Source organism: Pelmatolapia mariae, linkage group LG9 (genome assembly GCF_036321145.2).
Source record: "Pelmatolapia mariae isolate MD_Pm_ZW linkage group LG9, Pm_UMD_F_2, whole genome shotgun sequence".
In the NCBI taxonomy this organism is placed as follows: domain Eukaryota; kingdom Metazoa; phylum Chordata; class Actinopteri; order Cichliformes; family Cichlidae; genus Pelmatolapia; species Pelmatolapia mariae.
In genome coordinates, this window is record NC_086235.1 from 31,453,876 (window position 1) to 31,464,187 (window position 10,312).

General features: G+C 38.8%; 2 non-coding genes across 2 annotated transcripts; both read left to right on the forward strand.

Moving 5' to 3' along the window:
* The first annotated feature begins 8,614 nt into the window (after positions 1 to 8,614).
* trnaa-ugc (transfer RNA alanine (anticodon UGC)) lies at positions 8,615 to 8,686 on the forward strand. The gene has a single exon. It is a non-coding gene; the product is annotated as a tRNA-Ala (tRNA).
* A 1,135-nt stretch (positions 8,687 to 9,821) lies between these two features.
* trnag-ucc (transfer RNA glycine (anticodon UCC)) lies at positions 9,822 to 9,893 on the forward strand. The gene has a single exon. It is a non-coding gene; the product is annotated as a tRNA-Gly (tRNA).
* The last annotated feature ends 419 nt before the right edge of the window (positions 9,894 to 10,312 follow it).

The following is a 10,312-nucleotide window of genomic DNA, read 5'->3' on the forward strand; positions in this document are numbered from 1 at the left end:
TCTGGTCAGATGAGACCAAAATGGAACTTTTTGGCCAAAATGCAAAACGCTATGTGTGGCGGAAAACTAACACTGCACATCACTCTGAACACACCATCCCCACTGTCAAATATGGTGGTGGCAGCATCATGCTCTGGGGGTGCTTCTCTTCAGCAGGGACAGGGAAGCTGGTCAGAGTTGATGGGAAGATGGATGGAGCCAAATACAGGGCAATCTTGGAAGAAAACCTCTTAGAGTCTGCAAAAGACTTGAGACTGGGGCGGAGGTTCACCTTCCAGCAGGACAACGACCCTAAACATAAAGCCAGGGCAACAATGGAATGGTTTAAAACAAAACATATCCATGTGTTAGAATGGCCCAGTCAAAGTCCAGATCTAAATCCAATCCAGAATCTGTGGCAAGATCTGAAAACTGCTGTTCACAAACGCTGTCCATCTAATCTGACTGAGCTGGAGCTGTTTTGCAAAGAAGAATGGGCAAAGATTTCAGTCTGTAGATGTGCAAAGCTGGTAGAGACATACCCTAAAAGACTGGCAGCTGGAATTGCAGCAAAAGGTGGTTCTACAAAGTATTGACTCAGGGGGCTAAATAATTATATAATTTTCAGTTATTTATTTGTAAAAAATGTTTGGAATCATGTATGATTTTCGTCCCACTTCTCACGTGTACACCACTTTGTATTGGTCTTTCACGTGGAATTCCAATAAAATTGATTCATGTTTGTGGCTGTAATGTGACAAAATGTGGAAAAGTTCAAGGGGTCCGAATACTTTTGCAAGCCACTGTAGCTGACTCACTGCTGGGTTGTGGAGATTTTAATTAAATGTTCATTCAACCATGTTTGCACACAAATGAGTTCACTTCAGTGATTTTGGTAAATGACACTGTGCAGACTGCATTATGTCATAGGTGACAACTTAAATCAGGGCTGTCAAACTCATTTGACATGCTGTGCCACAAACAGACTGCTTTGATCTTACGTTGGCCAGTCCAGTGAAAATACATAATAAATGTGTAAAATCACAGAAAATGTTTCTGTTGGTTCATTGTCGGAATGATAAAATATGTTTTCATTAATTCAAAGAAAATGTCTGTGTATCAAGTGTAAATTTATAAAGCAGATTTTGAATAAACAGGAACTTTCTGTCATTTAATTGTTATATTACTTGATTGCGTTGGTGTAGTATGAATGGCAAATTATCAGTAAAGCTGTAAAACCTACTGAAATACAGGTAAAAGTTCAAAATCCGTACACTCCTGCACATTTTCTAGAGCTGTCCAGTGGGCCAGATTGGAGTCTTTGTCCGGCCGATTCTGGTCCATGGGCCTTCTGTTTGATACCCCTGACCTAAATAAATACTGTTGCACCATTCACTCCTTTGAGCTCAAGCTAACAGAGCGCACTGGTTAGATAAAGGCTTCACTATAGCTTAATATTAAGGAGACATTTCAATTTCTCTCGTCACTGCTGCTAAATTTCTTTGACGTGAGTTTCTAATTTTGCAGCTTCCCATATTTAAGTCATCAGCAAGCTTTTATTATGCAGCAGAAGAAATGAGGTCTACATTCCATCACATTGCAAAACCTCTTAACTTAGAATTAAATATGTTAAGATTTTTATTTCCAAAAAAAACAGACTTTAGTTGTCCCAAAACACACCAAAAAGAATGACCCACAAGCAGTGAGCTTTGAAGTCATGCTTTGCCTGTATGTGCTGTCAGGCTGGTGGTCTCTGGAGTGGAGGATCAGCTGCTTGTCCTGCCTTCACAGTGGGAAGACAGAATGGCAACAGAGTGGACAGAGACATGTGGAGTGAGGAGTGGGAAGAGGAGGAGGACCGAGCTGGACTGGACTGGCAGCAGCAGCAGTTTGCCTAGGGAACAATTTGGACCCCATAAGTGTTTGGTTCACTGTTTCACTTTAAAGAAGAAAAAAAGAAACACTTGGTGTCTGAAAAGAATGAAAAGGCCCCATCTTGCTGTGAGGTTAAGGGTTGTTGTGGGTCTGAGTGCACATTTATTTCAGACGGGGAGACCGTAGAGGCAACTGCTTGTGGTGAAGTACTGATACATGTCAGTGATACATCATTTGGCCATATTCACTTTATCAGAGACGTACCTTATACAAAAATAGCACAAGGTACAACAAATAAAATTTTAAAAGCCTAATATATGCTTTATTTACATTGAAACATGCTTTTAAATAAAACTTACTAAAAACTATGTAAACCAATTATTTTATAGCCAATTAAAATTTATAACATGCTAAAAATACAGGAGTTACCTAAATGTTGCGGTTACATGTTTGAATTTGTGGCTACTTTTTTTATCCAATAAGACATACTGCTCTTCTGCTGGCCAGCTAATCCTAGACATATCTATATCTATTATTAATGATTTTTAAGAGAGCTTTTTAAATCTGCTTCCACACTCTTGCACATCCTCAGATACTTTTTGAAGGGCTCGTTAGATATTAGCCTGATGACATACACTTCAATAGCAAAAACACCAGATACTGTTGCTCCGTAGGGACGTTCAAACTATTGGCATTGAATTTTCCAGTAACATACGAGTCTACTTTTATGGCTATGACGGTGTGATAAATGTAGAACTGCACTCGCGTTTTTCACAAGACCAATCTGTTTTTTTAAAACATTATTAAACAGTGAAAATATGTACAATGGTAGTGTGACGATGCTGAAGAATATCTATCTCTCTCATTCTTTCTGTTTCACTCTCTTGATTTTCGGCAGATGGCCGCCCCTCCCTGACCCTGGTTCTGCTCGGGTTTCTTCCTGTTAAAAGGGAGTTTTTCCTTCCCACTGTCGCCAAAGTGCTTGCTCATAGGGGGTCATATGATTGTTGGGTATTTCTCTGTATGTATTATTGTAGGGTCCACCTTACAATATAAAGCACCTTGAGGCGACTGTTATTGTGATTTGACGCTGTATAAATAAAAGTGAATTGAATTGAATTGATTTATTGTTTACGGTTCTGAGGACGGTGGAAAGTGAATTGGACTCTCTCATTTGGCTTTAAGGGTATTTAATGTAAATGTCATTGTTGTGTTTAAAAACTGTTTAAAGACTCCAGAATTAACTAATGCTGTCAACTGAATGAGTAGAAATAACTGCTACGTCCAAAATATCTATGGCGTTGAAGCGATATTAACTGATTTTAAACAAGCGCTGCGCTTTACTTTTATGTAATACAAATTTATACCACAAGATGGCGCAGTTAGTGAGCAGAACCTATATTTGATTAGAATAGTGGCCTGACAAAAGGATAGGCCTAATGGTTAAATGTGTGTAGAGCTAAAAAGAAATCAAAGGCTAAAGAGCAACGCTCATTAGCCATCTTAACGCACTTAGTTGCAAAGCACTGCACCTGGTGGTGACATTTTTAGTCAATTTCTACAGAGAATAAATATAAAAACTACCTTTAACAATGCAACTCTGTTTTGTACATTTTTTCTTACCTATTTTATAGAAATAATAAAAAAAAATGTTAATTACATGAAAATTCAAACTACAACATGTAAATTTCATGCCATTTATTAGACTCTATCGCTTGCTTTTAGGTACAGTTTCAAGAAGGATTAAATGTTTGCTGTTTCATTTTCCGTGAAATATACTGATTTGAAATGTGGATATTTGTTTCCCAAATATAAACACATCACTTAATCCAGTTGCAGTGTCAATTTGTGTTCCTGCCATATTTCTGGGGCATCCATTTCCAGTCCTGTTGGGAAGAACTAAGGGGATTTTGTGTAAATTTTGAAGGCACAATCACAGATTACTGCCAGAGGCAACATATATGTACTGCAAACTTAAACTGGGATTTATTTCCTTTCTTTTCTTAGTATTAGGGGCCGCAGTGAGCACTGATATTACATGTTTAAAAAATGCCCCAGGCGCTATGTGTAATGATCTGTAATGTATACTGTGTGTTTAGACTCCATCTTCATGTTTCTCTGATCCCCAGCCTGCGTTTTACAGATGATAAATCTCTCCACAAGGAACAGAATAAACATTCTTATTGTTAATTCAGATTTAGTGCTTATATTAGCATTTGTTGGATGGTGTTTGAAAGCAGATGCGTGGCAAGTCTTATGCAATAAAGATTAACGTTAAATTGATACTGAAATAACTACTGCACGACCTGTTAAATCCAACCTATATTCCCCATTCCTTCAAGCAGATCCTTCTTTTCACTTGTATTTACACAGACATGAATTGCACTCCAGTTTATATAGTGAGGAACAAATAATGAGTTGGCTTGTTTGCTCTGTAACGACAGAAAACTATGAGGGAGTCAGAGAATTGTGAGGTTTGAATTTCAGAGAGGGACCCAAAGGAAGTCATAAAGTTAATTCTCTAAGACAAGACAGTGGATGATTAAAGCTAAACAAACAATATTGTTCAGTGCAGGGAAGTTTGACAGGATGTTTGGCCAAGTAACAGCACAGAATCACGTCCGCTGGAAGGCATGGTAAAGTTTCTGCTCGCATTACTGCCATGAGGTTGCATTCAGGAATTAATGGTTTTCAAAGTCATTATGGAAAACTTAGCAAACAGAAGCTTGTTTAGACATGCATTACTATCACTGGCATTCACTTGGAGCCTAGGAGCCGATGTAAGTCATTTATCTTATGACTTACTTCTTTATTTATATATAAATAGAACAATGCATAATTTTAGATTACTTTTAGTTATTCGTCTATCCATTTTATACAGCTTATCCAAGCCTCTTCTCATCTGCCTGTAGTACCTTCAGGTTATGACTTTTTAAAATGGGTACAGATTTGTTTAAATTCAGATCTATACTCTATTGACCAAACCGATATTAGCCATGTAAGTTCCGTCAATAAAACGTCCTTTTTTTCCCCACCCTCCAAGTCACTAGTGTTAAACTTTTTTAAGGGGCCAAGACATTGAATGATCCTCTAAACACCTGCGATAAGCACTAATGTCAGGCTTTAAGTCTCTGGGCTTCTAAACAGTAGCATTATGTTAGAGTGATAGCCATTGTTAGTCACTGGTAGCTTACTGGCTTGTGCAGTATTAAACAACACAAACACAGAACAGGAACACCTTAATCACAGAGCAGCTAGGGGCCAGTAATGTGATACAGACGGGCTCCAAACTAGTGACCTAATGAGAGACATCTGTGATTTCTCTACTGTAGCCTAGGTGAAAATGTCACTCTCACACTTCAGCAGATTGGTTCTTTATAGTGAATGGAGGAAAATATATCTGACAATTGAACTCTAGGCTAAATGTACCCAACATGGACTTTATGAAAAGGTGTCTAGGTAAGGCATGATAAAATATCATGAACGACTAGGAGTGATTTCTTTGAAAAGTCTTTGGTACAAAATCAAAATTGAGAAAGAACACGTATTGAGGACCGCCCGGCATAGCTGCGATGCATTCTGTGCTAGTTTCCGTGTAATCAGGCCAACTAACATGTGTGAGGTCTGAGATGCACAAAGGATTCATTTTTCTAATGAGTGCTTACATTAAACTAATCTAAACTATTGGCTTGCCAATGTGACAATCACACCAGTGTCACCAGATGGGCTCTGTGAGAAAATACTGTACTTGAGATAGTACCAGTACAATTTTCCACATGGTGGCATGCAGAGTGGAAAGTCACCTAAAATCACAAAAGAAGGCTTTAAAGAGCTTTTGTGTTCTCGCTGTATTTGTGTCTGTGAATCTCACCCAGAGAAATACTCTGGAAACAGAGTTTGTTTTCTTGTATCTGAATGTTTTGGCTTTTTTTCCTGCATTTCTCAAAGTGAAAGGGCATTGGAGTTCTGTTTGTAGGGTTGCTGTTCCCCCGGGTGTAAAGCTGTAGAGGCCATACCAGGATTGCTTCATCTGAAAACAAGCAGCGGTTCTTTGGTAAGACCATGAAATCTAGGTTGTTTTGGTTCACTGTATCTGTTTGCCTTCTTAGTCCTAATATTCCAACTCATCATTCAGAGAGGGAACCTGGCAAGTGTATTCTCTTGGGCTATAAGACTATTCTGGAAATTGATTTCATTTTCATGAAATGCAGATGTATAACTCACTTTGTAAATCTTTCTGAGTGTGCGATGAAAGCAGGTACGTGTGCACATTTTTAGCATGTTCAAATGATATTTACAACTTAATCAAACAGTCTTCAAGCAATGGCACAGTCGTTGATACCTGCCTACAGCCTCATGAATCATACAGTCTGTGTTTGGATTTCTGTTAGGACAGTGTACGGAGAGGTTTTGACCCAGTGCAAACACGGTCCCATGTGCATCACTGAACATGGATGACAAATGCAATCGTGGAATACTAGTTGGTTGATAAGTCTACTGGAATAGGGAGGGGAGTGACAGTAGAGTTCACGAGGAATGGGATAAGTGTGAAAAAAATCAAAGATAAAAAATACAGCATGAAAAGTACAGACAGTGGACCTTTTCCATTGTTTTTAACACTCAGTTTCACTTCAGCTCATTCTATATTATGACTTCACACTTCTGACGGACCAACAACAGCATCAACAAGAGTAGTCCACAGACCGGTTGTAGCACATGTTTTTGATACTACCCCCATCTGGCAACAAACACTCTCTGCAGGTAGGCAATTATCAATCAGAGTTATTATAGTCAGAGTCAAAAGAGCAAACCAATTCATGCGAAAGCAAATAAAGTCAGAGAGGTTTGCAGTCCTCTGAAGGAGACAACAACATGCAAAATTTGTTGCCAGTGTAAGTTCAAGTGATCATTTCAGTGAAGGAAAAGTCTCTTTGTGGAAAAACATCACATAAGCTGCTGCGGAAATTTCAGTTGCTCTAAATGATGCCGTTCCATCAGGGCCATGCAGTAAATGTGCCCGCTGGCTTGTTCATGGTAGCACAGACAGAGCTTTGTCGGCTTGACAGAGGAGCCCTGGCTCTGCTAAGAGTCCATATTTGTATGTGATGATGGAGCAACACAGACTTGAAAGAATAAAAACTGCTTCTTCTGTTATTTAATTTCCATCAGATGCTTGAATAATTCAGTTTTGGAAGGATTTGTTTGCTGTGACTGTTTGCATGAAAGAAGAAGAAAATATCATTTCTGAATTATTGTCCTAAATAACTTGTGCAAGTTCAAGTTGGTGGCACATCCACACACAGCAGCTCTAGACTCTAAAGATCGATGCTTTGTTTGCACCCAAAGTTCGGTTGGCTGCACGCACCGGTGCTGACAAGCTTAGGGTCAAAAACACAGTCACTCAAATATGTGTGCTGCAGGTTATCCACACTGTGCAGAGACATAAATGTGTGCAGTTAAGACTGGGTTTGCACACTGTACTGCTTTTCCATCACATGAGTTTTCACTTGCTGCTTCTGCACTCGACACAAAGACCTCATTGTGACCAGCGGGATTCCACTGCTATAGTCCTAGGTGAGATTATACAAACACACTTATATGTGTGCTCTACATCAGCTCTAAAATGATCTTACACCAACATATAAATACTTGCATTATAGATTTTTGTAATGTCTAAATACACAGAGCCACACAAAGAGGGTGCATGCTGTTTTCAGCAAAATACCTTTAAGAATGTGGTATTACTATCGTATGATATGTAGTATATCATAAGCATTGACAGGTAAAATAAGGGAAGGAGTTACACTGTTATCATTAGAAAAACTGCAGGCTGGATTCACATTGCCTCTGCAAGAATCAAAGCCAATATTGCCATCTTGTGGAGAAAGCCCCATACAACACATTAAAATAGTTTAGAGATACTAAGTACATATGCTGTCATTTTTAAACAATAAATGTTTGAAATCTAGTTTGGCTTTACAGTTGAAAATAAAGTAATTTAGATTGCCCTTCTAAAAAAAAAAAAGATAAATTTGATACCCACAGTTGGTTCATCAAAACATTTCGCGGTAGCCTGTGTTAAATAAAAACACTGCCACATGTTTTATCTGGTCATTGTGCTTATTAGAAACCGTATATATTGAAAGCTGGCTTTTAAACAAGCATGAAATGATTACATTTTTAAAAAAAAACCATCTCTTTAGACCCAAACTGAAGGAAGGTGGCAATCCCACACATTCAGTAGTAGTAGATGATGTTTTGAAATTATTATTTTTATTGATAAGTACTCTATATCTAATTTGGTTGTATGAGGTGTACATCGACTTTCTATGTTGTAAGTTATATTGGTTTCGCAGCCGTTAAGTATCAAATCTGTACCAACACTCTCCACATTATATCAAACAGTTGCATGTTTAGAAATGGAGCGGTTAGACAGAAAGACATCAACTGGTTTTCCAATATATTATTAATTGTCTTTAATCATACTTTAGAACAACCTGTTTTACTTCTCCTTTCATTTGTGCTTTGGCTTGGGGAAATTGTTTCTTGATAAATTATAAATTCACTTTCACAATATTGTGAATTATAGCAACATCATCTTCTGTACAGTAAGTTCACATTGTTATGATGATGATACCCAGCTCTACCTGTCTACCAAACTTACTACCATTAGTAAGGAAATTACAGGAAATCAAATTTCAATTGTCGTGCAATCTTCTAATTACACTTCTGACCCGAGTTGACGACATGTGCAGGTCAAGGGGATGTAGCTCAGTGGTAGAGCGCATGCTTTGCATGTATGAGGCCCCGGGTTCAATCCCCGGCATCTCCATTTTCTTTGCCTGCAGTCCAGCGCACTGCTGCTCGAATTCCGAGCTTTCCTAAATGACACAAAAGATGGGTAGGGGAGAAGATAAGAGCAGTTACCTGAGAATATACGTCATGACACTAATCCCCTTAACAGCGTGATGCTGATTGTCCTCCGTGTTGAAAGAGCAATGTCTCATTGGAGAAACCAAACAGCCACTTCATAAACGCATGGCACGACATAAAAGAGCCACCTCGACAGGACAAGACTCAGCTGTACATCTGTATCTGAAGACCAAAGGTCGCTCTTTCGTGAATGCCAGTGTCCACGATTTGGACAGAGAAGACAGATGGTTTGAAAGAGGAGGGAAAGAAGCCATCTATGTCCACTGTGAACAACCATCTCTGAACAGAGGCGGTGGCTTTCAACACCAAGTGTCTGCCACCAATAATCCAGTTTTAAGATCCCTTCCCAGGCGCCTGAACGCCCACTCAAATCTTTGGCCATTTGACCTCAGTCATATGACAGAGCTAGGCAAGGTCTTCACCCGAAACCACTGTTGATAATGACCCACACCCGTCCACGGTTTCTCGGATGAGTGTTGAAACGTCTTCAAGAACCTTAAAGATGTCCCGACGCTTTTGTTTCCAGGCTCATTAAACAATGTGCATAAGTCGGACTACAAAATGCGCATCTTAAATTCACCACTCTGTGTTCTAACCCTGTTGAAACCCTGTTTTATGAAGGTAATTTAAACGAGAACAGCATGTGAAAAATACCACTTCATTACAAAGGTTTGAATTCTTAAGCAAAAGGAACATTTAGCGCCAGATTTATGATCAGATTCATTTCTGCAGCATCGCAAAGACTTCTTTTGACGTTAAAAAGCTGCTAGACTTCCTGAAAAGACTCAGAGTAAGTTCTGTGTCTGAAAGTCGTGGGCTGTTTAGGATTGTTGTAATTGCAATAAAATTCCCTTCATGACTTATTCCAGCATGTTACCTCCCTAAATCAACTGAACTATAGAGAACGGTAAACACACTTTGATCAGTTAATATAGATCATAAACTTTAAATCTATATTCTTCATACAACAGCGATTCATTTCGGAGCTCAAAGGGGTTTCGGACAGTTAGAGATTGACTTTCAAAACTCTCCATGCGATGGTGGTATAGTGGTTAGCATAGCTGCCTTCCAAGCAGTTGACCCGGGTTCGATTCCCGGCCATCGCAGCGCAGTAGCTTTTGTGTCTATCCTTGGCGCAATGTTTGGGGTTGTTTTGTTTTGTTTTGTTTTGTTTTGGGGGCGGGGTGCCTTACTCTAATCTCATCACTGCATCAGTGTTACTGCAGTTAACTAAAACCAAAGTGATAACTAAAAGTAGATGTGAAAAACCGTTTTTGAACGTTTTTATGGAGACTTTGAACGTCTACAAGCCTGTGAGTCTGTGTCTCGCCTCTGACATTATGCCCTCCATTCAAGAATAATTAATAAAGACTAAAACTGAAACTAAACTAAAACTAAACATCTACAAAAAAATAGAAACCTCACTGTGGAAACAGACTAAAAACTAAACTGAATTCAAAGCAAAAAGTTAAAAGGAAATAAATATAAAAGCTAAGTAGAAAATACAAAACACCCTCTGAATTGT